This window comes from Schistocerca nitens, chromosome 9, assembly GCF_023898315.1.
Source record: "Schistocerca nitens isolate TAMUIC-IGC-003100 chromosome 9, iqSchNite1.1, whole genome shotgun sequence".
Taxonomy (NCBI): Eukaryota; Metazoa; Arthropoda; class Insecta; order Orthoptera; family Acrididae; genus Schistocerca; species Schistocerca nitens.
In genome coordinates this window covers 341,973,440-341,987,286 of record NC_064622.1, presented here as the reverse complement: position 1 = coordinate 341,987,286, position 13,847 = coordinate 341,973,440, and the positions used below count along the sequence as shown (strand labels likewise).

The 13,847-nt window shown below is 40.1% G+C and overlaps 1 protein-coding gene across 14 annotated transcripts in view; it reads right to left on the bottom strand.

The window, feature by feature from the left end:
• The window catches only part of LOC126203965 (protein bric-a-brac 1-like), a 455,035-nt gene that overhangs the window by 103,333 nt on the left and 337,855 nt on the right, over window positions 1–13,847 (bottom strand). The gene's annotated exons all lie outside the window — the stretch shown is intronic.

Here is a 13,847-nt window from a genome sequence, read left to right as displayed (position 1 = left end):
AGTTATTTAAATTCTGAACATCTACTGTTAAGTACACAAGACCGTACAAGTCACACTGAAGTCTTGATTGCCGGAACGTTTGCTGGAACCGGGTCTTTCAGTGTGCTGGCTTCGGACAACTTCGAGCAGACCAAGAAGTGTTCAGGTCAGAAGTTCTCCACATTCACTAGTTTCATCTCCAGTAATAAAAACCCACTGCTTCAAGTTGTGTGTGCGCCGTGGCATTCCAGTTCGCAGTCTGTTCACTGTCTTCCACATCTGGTTGGGTAGTGGCAAACCAGTAGCGGGCTATTTCTTTAGGTTTTGGCTCTATCCTCTGTTGCCATGTTTCGCCAGTTCTATTCGGAGAGCGGAAGGTGATGACTTAATTGCTTTAGTTGTTCGAAGAAAGCGCTTTCTCGATTTCGGCCTAAGACACGATGCTTCGCTTTCAAACATAGGATGCTTGGAAAATTTTTCCCGTTTTTTCCTTCTCAAAATCAAGCTGGGCACTCGGATCGACGAATACCAGAATAGCTTCATGACAGGAACAATCTTGGTATTTATAATAAAACTAATTCCAAACTCACTGCACTTAAAAAAGAAAGAAAAAAGTTCAAATGTGTGTGAAATCTTATGGGACTTAACTGCTACGGTTATCAGTCCCTAAGCTTACACACTACTTCACCTAAATTATCCTAAGGACAAACACTCACCCTTGCCCGAGGGAGGACTCTAACCTCCGCCGGTACCAGCCACTACACTTCAATAAATATCTCCTGTCCCTATCGCTTGGAAGACGTAATAAGAAACATATCTCGGCAGATCAAAGTTTCCATTACTAACAGCACAGAATATGGATTGTAAGATATGAGCCAGGTAACTTGCATACAGATGGTAAAGCGACGAAGGCTTTACATATGTAAACAACTTTAAACAGAACTTGTGAAGTACGTTCTATTAGTGTCTTAAAGTTCACGAGCCGAAACATAATAAAGGAAGGCAGTTCTCGAGACACGCAAGACTCATTCACTGATTTGTGCGTAGCATGAGTTTGGTTATTTGGGCAAGTTTTTTTCATCTGGGCAGCAAAATAACTGAGGACGGTCGACATGGAGAGGATGTAAAATGCAGACTGGCAATAGCAAGAAAAGCATTTCTGGAAATGAGAGCTGAGTTTACATCGAGTTACGAAACCTATTCTAAGGGTATTTGTTTGGACTGTAGCCTTATGTGGGGAAGTAAACGGTTATAAAAAGAAAATAGAAGCTTTTGAAATGTGGTGCTGCAGAAGAATGTTGAGGTTTAGATGGGATGATTGTATATCTAATGAAGAGTTACTGAATCAAATTGTGATCAACTAAATCTGCGGTAGAACTCGAATAAAAGATGAAATAGGTTGATAGGATGCATCCTGGACCGTCTAGGAATAGTCAATTTGGTTAATGGAGGCAAGTGAGGAGAAGAAAAATTGTAGAACGAAAGTGATGAATACAGTAACAAGGACAAAATGGATGTAGGTTGCAGTAGTAATGCAGATATGAAGGGGGCTTGCATGGGACAGACTAGCATGGAGAGCTGCATCAAATCGGTTTTCGGAATGGAAAAAATTACGCAGAAACGCTATAAGGAACAATGTTAATCCCAAGAGTATTTGTTATGTTAGCGTTTAACTTACCGGTAGCCAGCGGGCGAACAAGGTACAGCAGGTAGTTGGTTGGTTCTAAAGGTGCACTGTCTGAAAGTACGGCTGTTGTAGCAAGGTTACGTGTACGCAGTTATGATGAAACTGTGTGTGTGTGTGTGTGTGTGTGTGTGTGAGAGAGAGAGAGAGAGAGAGAGAGAGAGAGAGAGAGAGAGGTGTTCCGACAACCTGCAGATGCAAGCGGTGGATCAATACTGGCCGCGGGCTGGCCTTGAGTGAGGGATCCGCCACACCAACACCGCAGGCGACACTGTCTACGTGCGACCCGACCCCTCTGTACGTCCTAACCTGCACTCTTGAAGAAGAGGGTCAAAGAGCTTACAAATCGCCGGGCACATTTTCCAAGATTCTCTGGTCCCCTTTTGCATCCGTCACTAGTCACTTCTCACACGGTTGCTTCAAAAATGAATATACGAGCAAGAGCACACCGTAACATACACTTGTAGCATGAGCGATGTAGATGACGTACAGCTCGCGTTAGGCGGCCACTGAAGTGATTTGTCAGACGACTCGGCAGTACGCCACCAGCTCAGTAAGATGGGTCGATGGTGGAGACAGAATGGCACAAAGGAGGTATCATGTTTGGACACGTCCAAGACCACAACGTTATGATGTTGCCCTACTTCTCGGTGTATCAACGCAGACTGTCCCGGTCTAAGGTGTCTACAAGGAACTGCGCACCACTCCTGCCGGCGTAAGAAAGGTTGTATAAGGCGCAGTCAAATGAAAACGAAGCAAATAATAAAAGTAAGAAAACTGCTCATTATTTCAAAAGTAATCGCCGAACTGTTTATACATTTGTCCCACTGTGAGACGGTAGCAACGTCACTGCGACGAGTAACGACATTAATTACATCCGCTCTCACTTATTACAAATAGTGAACAATGATTTAAAATTCAATCATTGTCTAGTGATTAGAAAGTCCATATTACCGAGGAAAGTAACACAGAACACAGCACTGTAGCGAAATCACTATTTCGAAATGTTAGTGCGAAGTCGTCCCCTCGCTCAGGTGCCTGATATAAGCGCTAGATACATGTAAAAAAACACGCTCTGATTACTACAGGCAAAACTAGATGTAACAGCACCCAATTCAGTTCACATGATGATGCAACCATGCGCGCTGACAAAATACTTCGCGAATGCAGTGCAGTGCTGCAACGCGGTTAGAATTTCACGTTACCTAGTTCCCCCTATGACTTGCCTAGGCGGTCGAAATCGCAGGATTACCTTGCCACTTCCAGTAGGACCTAGTTGAGCTTTTCAGCTGTTTATAACACGCCAAGACATTCACTGTGGTGCGTGTGTGTGTGTGTACAGAGAGAGAGAGAGAGAGAGAGAGAGAGAGAGAGAGAGCGCCAGACAGCTGGTTCGTTCATGGCTAGCAAGGGTCCAGTCCTAGCCCGGCACCGTTTTAATCAGACAGGAGTGCTCATTACAGCACACACATCACCGCCGACTGAAGGTGTCATTCCAAGAATAAATACTATTAACAACAAGTGCAAATCTTATTCATTATAACTGCAATGTGGATGGTAAGACTTTCAGCGCAGATGACTAACTGTTGATTTTCCATCTCTTATTCCCCATAGCTCCAGTTACGCAATGCGGATGTATTGTTTACAAATGGGCAGCAAAGAATAGAATAAAATAAAGGTTAAGACTACTTTCTAGTGCGCATGTCCGCGTGATCACGAGCCGGTTTATACGCCAGCTGCAGTTCACGACATCCAATTCGTGATGGCTCCACTCGTTCGTTGGTCGTCCTACACGTGATGATAGCTGTGGACATCAAGCTCACTGATGTTCTCGCAATTTTTCTAGACAGACCCACTTATACACGAGGATTTTCGTAACAATAAACAATATGGAGTGAAAAAGGCGCAAAAAGTAGAACAATGGCAATACCACTACTACTAGTAGTAGTAGTAGTAGTAGTAGGAGTTATCTGTACAGAAAATTGTTAAAGGCAGAGCATATTTTAATGTTCTTAGATGCTGCAGTAATTTAGACGGATGCAACGTGAATCGTAAAATACTCTCCCCTCTCTCGAGGTAAGAGAACCAGTCAACGGACCTTGAGATTACATGACAAACAACGTTTCCGTGGATTGTTCCATCAACCATTCTAACAGAATCTAATACGTAAAAGCGGAAGTGCACTGGCATGCTGCTACAGGCCCACGTCATCTGTGTGCTGTTGTGGGTACACAAGCGAATAAATACGACTACACAGAGGGCTCTTGTACAAAGGATTTTGCAACACGACGCAACAGTAAGTCGCAGGAGGCAGATTGTTGCTGTGTTCTGAGTAGAGATGGGCGAAGTCGTTCATCCTTCGGAACTAGTTCACTGGTGATAGCTCTTTTTTGGGAACTCTTCATTTTTACTCTTTCACCTTTCATTGTGTTTGGTATATGGTTCTTATGAAAAACAAACTTAGTAGCATAGATGACGGAAGATGGAAGGCGCCAAGAGGGGGCACTTGCCTCCCCCTGGAGTACAGAGTTTTTATTCATAACAAAAAGTCTCACACACACTTGTAATTTTCGTGATTCTGCAAAACACTCTTAACCAACAGCAGCGTTATCTGGCTGATCGCAGTGAAATAATATAAAGTGGCGCACGAAAAACGGGCCCCGAGTGCAGACTGCTCGCCAATTACGGACGATTTGTTGACTGCTACGAGCAGAATAGATAAACATGTAATAATTAGGCAGTGAAGAAATAAGAAATGAACTAATGCAAACAAGTTTGAAACAATAGATGACGATTGGTATGCGACAATGAGCAGTCTAGTACACGGAGCTGATTTTTCGTGCGCCGCCCTATACCACTAAAATAATATTGTAGGAGTTTTATTCTCTTCACAGAATGTGACACCATACCCTCGATTACTGAGCGGGGGCTTCATGCGGTTGTAAGTCGGTCTGCCATCCATAACAATGAACATGCTCTTTTACCTTTGATTATAATAAAAAAATTTTAAAAATGGCCACTCGTGTGTGCCGTGCCGACGTCCTCCATTGCATGTGTAAAAACAAAAAAAACTTGTAATTTTAGTAGTATTTCTTCTGCTGTTTATCCAAACTGTGAAGTAAGCTGGTACGCCGTTTTGTTACCTGAAAATATGTATCTATTACATACCACGTAATTTTTATATAATTTATGTAATTATAAAATACATTTTAATTACAGGTAGTGGACGCTGAACAGAATACGAAAAGAACCAGAAGTTCAGAATTTAAAAAAAACTTGAAACGGATCTGGAATCGGTGTGCGAAACGAAAGAAACGAACAACTGGATACCGAAGTAACTAAGAGAAGTCGGCTGTGGAACTGCGACGAGTGGTCACGAGTCCGGCCGGGCGAGACCGAGACAGACGGAAACGGCACCGAGGCTGGAACGAGACCGGCCGACGTGCCATTCGGGAACGAGACCGACAGTTACCCGGAACTTAAGTAGAAAGCCGCGACCGAAGTGAACTATGAAAGACCGTTCCTCAGAATTCGTTCCTCGCTCGTTCCGTTCATCTTGATGAACCGTTCCTTTGGACCCGTTAGTTCGTGAACGACCCATCTCTAGTTCTGAGAATACTTCATATTTGCATTGCAGCCGCTGTGCCATGTCTATGGGCGCAGTAGTTCACTAGCACAGGTAGTTAGAAGTGCTTGCTATGGCATCGTAGTCACGAAGTTTGATTCGGACACTTTTGCGGTACAACTTCGAGCGTAGTTCAAACACACACCAGTGCTTTGAAGGGATGACGCCGGCACTCTGTGATGTGTGTCCACATCGTACAACTATAGTCAGGTGGTACAGAGAACTTCAAACAGGAAATTCGAGTCTGGAGGACGCTGAAAGGACGGCAAGGCCACTAGGGCTAAATGCACCAGCAATTAATTCGGTTTTGCATGATCGTTTGCAAGTTGTCTGTGGCTGCCGCATAGCCTGACGAAAGAACAGATGACACGACGTGTGTCTTGGTGCTTGGAGATGTTAAAGAAGTTATGTAAGGGACAATCTCAGTATGTGAATAACATCGTGGCAGATGACGAGACTTGGCTATACTATTATGAGAAGCCGACTAAGACTCATAGGAATGTGTGCGTCTTTGAAGATGACACGCGCCTAGCTGTCAGAAAACCCCGATAAGAAGAAAATGATAGCTTTCTTTTTAATAGAGCGGAATTGTGGAGCATATTGTTTTGGACACACAGAAGACAGTCACAGCTAAGCGGTACACTGAGCAGTGCCTGCCCAGTCATCCAATCTTTGAAGAACCTGCGATCGAAGTCAAGAATGGACACTTTGTTTCTCCATCGCGACGACGGTAAATTTCGCCGCGCCAAAGCATGCACCGAAAATTTACGGGGTAGTCGACTGAAACTCCTTGAGCACCCTCCTTACAATCCAGACCTTGCTCCTCGTGACTTTTTACCGTTTCCGCATGTGAAAATGACGCTGAAGAGAGAAGTTTTCAAATGATGAGGACCTCCTCAGTGCTTGGAACAACGAGTGTGTGTTGTTCCCTACACAAACTTGGGAGAACTGGCTTAGGGAATGGTTTCAGAGGATAGAGAGGTGTACCCAATGCGGCGGAAATAACTTCGAAAAAAATCAAGTAAATAAAGCTCTATTGCAAAACTTCCCTAATAGCCTTTGTATCCTTCACTGGCGGGTGACGACGGCAGTGGAACATATTCGTACTGCATGTTTCTTTAAGTACTTGCACCCTGGCAACGACGTGTACTAATGAAAGTCGAACCACAGTGTGTCAAACGGCATTACCTTGTGTCTCACTGAATGGACGGCTAGTCCATGTAGGGATGGACAATGTACAAGATCGATGTATTTAAAAAAAAAATGCTATGTATAGCATCAATCATCTATTTCCTTTTTTACTCGCTGATTCGTTGCATTGACTGGTCGAAACCATTTTATTTATCTTTTTAACTATTTTCATCACCATAGAGGGCAAAGGCGCGCAGACATTCGTTTGCTTCTTGATTCGCAACGTAACGGTCACCTCAATGGAAAACAAACTACTGGCCAAATCCCCATACATGTAGCTGGGGGGGGGGAGAGGGGGGGGGGGGCGAAGTGACAGAATTGGAAGGATACGTTCCTGTTGAACGTTCTTACTACTTTCTTCGCAATACAACTTGACAAACTCTGCAAAAGCTTCCACTATTGATACAAAATTACTGCAAAATGTACCAACCTCTTGAAACAGTATTAACTACATGACGCAAAGATTTTTGTAACTACAAAGTGTTGTAAAAGATGTTCTCTTCTGTCACAAATTGCGACCTTCAGAGACGGCTTCTGAAGATAATTGTTAAAAAACACTACACAAGTAGCAAAATTATACTCTTTGTTTGCTGCATGCTTTCTAAACTTACTGCAACTGTCGTTGAAGAACCCATAGCAAAAGATGTACAAAAACTTGCTCTGATTAAAATAAACTCAAGAATGAGCCTCATACAAGATGTAATACAAACGACTTTGAGTACCACTTCAAGTGGATGAACTTTTAAGTTGCAATGCCCAGTGTGAATGTCTTAGAAAACATTGAAGAGTTCATTAAAACTGATTTGTGTCAAAATAAAGGCACTGAATCAGACTCTTAAGAAGTCCGATAAAAAAGAACAGTCCTTTTCATACAGAGTGGTCATCATAACTTAGTACATCAGAAATGGAAGAGTTAATAAACCTGAAGATAGTTCTTTGAGGACTTGATTTTTCAATGTACCTGATAACTTCTATAGAAAGACTTAAAATGAAAATCACTGGAAATTTGTAATTATTATAAAACACAATTTGCAAAATTATATAGAATCACAACTGAATATTTGACAATGGTTTGGCGTATCTGTTCAAGCTCAGACACTATTTCGCAAAGCATAAAAAAATTAATTTTAGGGCTTTGTTTCAGGCATTACGGAATTGTTTTCTTTTAGATTCAGCCGTATCTCAACTACACTTGTATTCAGTTGTAAAAACAGTATATTGCAAACAGTGACATATTTCTCTATGTATCATAACATGCAATATAACGCATAAAAGGCCAAAGACATATTCTTTTAATTCTTTAACTAGCTCAAGGACTGTGATCAGAGCAGAAAAGAACAGAGAGAGAGAAGGGAAGAGGTGGTGTTAAAACAGCAGAGAAGTTTTATATTTTGAGTCAGTTTAAAAAGACCACTTCCAGTTTACTTTGAAGGGATATTCTCTAAACCACTATTACATAAACAATAGTTGCATAGGTTGATGTCTGGTGAGAACATTAGTATTTGGAGTCAATTTAAGCAGCAGGAAGGATACGGCACAGCAGCACCTATACAGGTAGTAACTCACTTTATCATAGGCCTAAATGATATTTAGGAAGCATATTTTTTGTAATCTGAATGCACAGTAAGGTATTAGGACCTGTAAAACTGAACAAATGTGGTACCACACTTTGCACAAATTGATACTGAATACGATCTGTGAAAATGATTTGGAGTGAGATGGTCATGAATCAGCAACTGAAATGTGTAGTACGGCCCTGAAATTTTCTTTGACACGTTCAACATGTGATGAATTAAGAGCCACTGAAACAAAATACTTGACTAATCTTTCCGGTGTTCTGTGGAGTCAACAAATCACCAAGAGTGAGTACTCATTAAGTGCAAAGATTCTAGGAATCACAAACCCAAAGAATAATTCCATTAGGTGACACTAAGTAAACGGTACAACATCACTAGATCAGGTAACAACAGTTACAGTAAATTTAATAATGGGAGTGCAGAAATCTAACGAAACACATTTGCACGCAATGTAAAAGTTTCGGTCAGCAGAGAAAAGGTGAATATCACCTTCAGTTAATCACAAGCTTGACCACAGTGGCTTTAATAAACCAAATGGAAAATGAAGATAATCTCATTACATATTTGGTCAGCCATAGCAGAGGGATGGCAAAAACTGCATGTGATTATCATTTACACCTACATCCATACTCTGCAAACCACCATGAGGTGCATGGCAGAGAGTAAGTCCCAGTTACTAGGGTTTCTTACTGTTACATTAACATATGGAGTATGGAAATAAATGATTGATTGAATGCCTCTGTACATGCAGTGATTACTCTAATCTTATCCTCACAATCCCAAGTGAGTGATGCATAGAGGGTTGTTGTATATTCCTAGGGTCATCATTTATAGCCAGTCCAATCTTTATTAACAGACTTTCTCAGGATAGTTTATCTTCAAGAGTCCTCCAGCTCAGTTCCTTCAATATCTTTATGTCACTCTCCCACAGATCAAACACATCTGCGACCATTCACGCTGCCCTTCTCTGTATATGTCCAATATCCCCTGTTAGTCCTATCTGGCACAGATCCCACAAACTTTAGCAATATTATAGACCCTGTTGAAAGAGTGATTTGTAGGCAATCTCCTTTGTACACTGAACTTCCCCAGAATTCTGCCAATAAACCCACATCCACCAACTGCTTTATCCATAACTGAACCCATGTCATCACAGTGTGAGCCTTACAGGATTCATCTAACCAGGTGCACCTACACACGAAGTGAACAACTCTTTGTCGCAGCAACCCATATTTAAGTTATCAATGTATAGTATTGAAAGACAGCATGAATAATGCACATAAAATTGAACTCTGAAGTAGCCACATGTTCTCCAAGACAAATATTGGAATCACAGTACATGCAGTTTATGACTGTTCTAGTCATTCCTTGGAAGTGTGATCTGAAGAATCTCTCCTGAGTAAACACGTATATAGAAAGCCAACAGATTGCATATAAAATATGCTGAATCAGGATGGCTGCATAAACTTGGGAAAAAATCCCTGGGAATTCTAGTCATGAAGAGGAGGAGGAAAACGTGTCAGGAAGTTCCTGATAAATTAATGGTGTGTGTGTGTGTGTGGGGGGGGGGGGGGGGGGCAGGAGCGGCACAGCTTACCACAATAACAACCTTCCTTTCCTCACAGCTGAACAATGTACCAGTCATAAACAGTAGTTTAGCCACAGTTTTTAAACACTGATAATTTATACGGAATGTTATTCATATAATTAACACACTTAGAAATAAGAGTATTATGTATTTTAAAAATCTGTGATTTACAAAAATAAATAAAATCAAATTTGAATGCTAGGTTAAAAATGCAGAATTCCCTGAGATTTTAGAATTTCCCACAATTCCCTGATTTTTCCAAGTAAAATGTGATTCCCTGAGAATTCCAGGTTTTCCAAAAGAATTGCTACCCCAATACTACATACTCTTCCTTCATAGATCAGATCTGGTTAGCGAACTTTTCACGAGACAAGATTTGCACTTCATTACAGAGGACACCTATCCGAGTCAACAAGCCATAAAACTGTATATGTTCACATTCTCAAACTGTAGCTCCCATTCCTCTGTTACATGCTAACGAAGTGCACCACTGAGTAGAACACATTACTGCTAATAGAGCAAGGTAGCAGATATCATCAATAACAACAGAACCACAGAATGAATATGTTAACTTCAGACTTAGCTGCAAGCTAAAGATCAAGAATTGCCAACATACAAAATCCAACAGCCAAAGAGCTCTTCCACTGCACAAATGAATGCAACATAATGATCACTACCAGCTAACCCGTAGGGAATGTGCTTGACCCCGAGAAGATCCACAATACTGAAGGACTGTTTATGATTTTGTTGAGAAAAGACAATATGACCCTACCAATGTGTAATATGATCCAATCCAATAAATATTAGTGTCATCACAACAGCAGCTCTCCCTTCCTACAAAGTACCGCCCCTCTTGTATGTAGAAGGAAATAAATCTGTTACGACAGCAGCACCAGCAGATCAAACAATGTCACTGCCAGTAAACTCGGCGTATTTCATAAAATTATAATAGAACTAAATAACTTCACCGACTGTCAACATGTGACTTACACTTTACATGGTGTATAGATCTTACATCTTATTGAATATCATTTGTTAGAAAGAACAGTGCTGATGTAACTGCTTACTACACAATAAACAATGGGGAATTGAGAGGTGGTTATTTAAATTGAAGATAATTTAGTGCTAACTGGGAATATTTGATTTATGGGCTTAAGGCTACAGTCTAACGTGTAATTCTATGCCTAACATTTCTTCTTCCACTGCTGGAGGCTTTATCAGAGTTCTAAAGACTCAAACCTGTTACAGACTCGAAACAAGCCGATTATATCGGTTCGTTATGTCATCTGACAGCTGCCTAAGATTGTGGAGCCCCACTAACAAATGCTATGGAGTTGGTGTTGTTCATTTTATTTAGCTCTATGCTCACAACTTGTCTAATTTTTTAACTCCTCCTCCTCCTCCACTACCTCCATTGAGATAGTTTCTGTGCTTATGAATTTCCGCAGCCTCTCTTTACATCCTAGTATAGTAATTGTTAGATCTTAATAAAACCACAGTGTCAGAGAATCTAATATTGTGGCTTCCTGGTCCTAGTGTGTGATTGGCTATTGCTGATTTATCACGTGGGCAAGACAGATAAATTAGTAGTAGCATATCATGCTCTAGGACCAGGAAAACCACCAAATTCATTTCTCTGACACTGTGGTTTTAGCAAGATCTAATAATTACTATTCTAGGATGAACTGAGGGGCCATAGAAATTCAAAACCACAAAAACAATTTCAACAGAAAATGAGAAGGACTAAAATTACACAAGTTGTGGGTCCTAGTGCTAAATAAAACAAACAGTGCTAACTCTTACCCTCCATGAGCTCCACAGCATATTCTATGCAGTCTTGGGCAGCAGTCTAATGATGTCATGAACCAACTGTTGTGTGGAGACAAACAAACAATTTGGCTTGTTGAACTTTTTCCTAGTCTGTAATAGCTTTCCAATTCCCTAAAGCCTCTGATGAAGTGTCCAGTAGTGGGAGACAATGTCACACAAATAATTATGCCTTGGACCACAAACTTACGCCCATAAATCAAATATCAGCAATATCAAAAATATTGGCCATGAAAGACAACACTGAACGTAGTACTTACTCACACAAATATTTATTGTGTCGCCCAATATTTTGATGTTTATGAGATTTAATTAACTGAATACACACATTCATTATTTATACAAGAAAAATTGAGGGTCAGAAAGCAGACAGAGTTAACTTGCCGGTTTACAAAAACAAAGAAAATATCATTACTGGTGGTAATCTCAAATTCCTTACATACAATAAACACAGAACAGACATTGAAAATGCTGAATTCATACAGTCCGATAATTGTGGTTGTTTCCCCCAAGAGCAAAAGCTGCGATGGTCTAATAGGTAACATTTTTAAAGATTAACAGCTGTTATAAAAATAGAAGTGAAATAAATTCTTAATGGTATGCCAGGTCACAATTGTCAGCTGCTTACAATTAGCACTACTACTCCCACTAGGAACTTCTGATATGTCAGTAAAAGGATCAGATTAATAAATGAACCAGAACTACACATTTTTAACAACTCCTTGCAACATAAAGACTAGGATACAGTGCACAAAAAATATTTTGAGTATTCATATCTGAGGAAGTTCTTCCACAAGAACATAAAAAATAACCCTCAGAAAAATACTAGTTGCAGGTGACTCACAAAAGGAATAAAAAATACTGTTACTGAGGATGTTGTATGACTGCCAGAAAATCAAATGATTCCCAGAAAATGCTTCTCCAGAAATTTCTTGGAATGTTTTAAGATGTAAGTTATATAAATAAAGCCTTTTCTTAAAATCTGGAATTGAGAATCAGATCAAAACACACACACACACACACACACACACACACACACACACACACACACACACACACAAACAAACAGTGAAACAGGTACAATTAATTGCCAGACAATGGATGATGCAGGGTAAATCATAATAGGAGTAGGTGGTTGAAGGGAAGGGGTATATAATAATCATTTTTAACAACAACTTAATAGATTACTTGAAATGATCTGTAGAGTATGGTACAAAACGTGTACAACCTTGTGCTGACAAAACTTGACCACACAGGCATACTTCCTGTCTAAGAACAATGAGGTAATTCGAACAATGAAAAATAAAAACTTCACTGATGTGGGCAATACGTAAGAGTACTGAAACACTGTTACAAATCTAAAAGCAAAGTTATCTCACATAAATTCAATGAGTCTTTAAAGAAGAAATTGTCCTCAATAGACTCAAACAAGCAATTGTCAATTAAAGGTGATAAAAACAGAGGTTCCTAATAACTATCTTAGTTTCCTCTGAAGAAGTCTATAAAAATTCTGGAAAATCTATGTTCAGCCACACTAGCTACAGTACATCAATAATACAATCCCATCAACATAAAATAGTTTGGCTTCTAACGTCATTTTCTCATTAGCTAATGAATCTCTAGAATCCTTGAACAATAATAAAATGGCTCTAGTAGTGAGCTCGCTTTCAAAGGCCTTAGATTGTGTGACAAATCAGATTTTGCTTAAGCAGGATTGGAGAAGCAATCATGCTCCAATCATCTCAACGATGAATAGAAAAAGGTGGTTCTAAACTATGCTGAAAGAACATCTGCCGTATCTGACTGGGGTACCATCAGCTTTGGTATCCCATATTGTTCTGTGCTGGATCCTCTGTTTTAAGCTGAAATCCTTAGAAGTCCTTTCATTGTGTCTGTCTGTGACTCTACACCTCCTTTACATGGTGAGTAGCAGTTGTGTATAACTTATTTACAAGCAATTTATCCATCTACATAGTGAGTAGAAATCTACCCTTTTCCGGAACACGAATTAAAAGCACCTCCAACCCTTCCTCAACAACTGCATTGCTACTTGGAATTCTTGGGATAATGATTCAACAGGTGGATTACACAGCAGTCCTCATTACGGAACTTGAGATTTTTTAAAAAAAGTACATGAAATTCTGTAGCAGAAGGCCTCACAAAACAATATGAAATAATTTTTGAATAAAACGAACAAAATATGTTAAATTCTTGAGTGTGTATATATTGCAGCTCAGCTTTAATTCACTCATTACGAATCTTAAAACACCTCAGCTCTGCAACTTTTGCCATACAAATAGAAGATTGTGGGGCTAAAAATGTAAATAAGTTGGATTTTCATCAAGTTTAAGGCAACATATTTAGGGGTAGCTCATC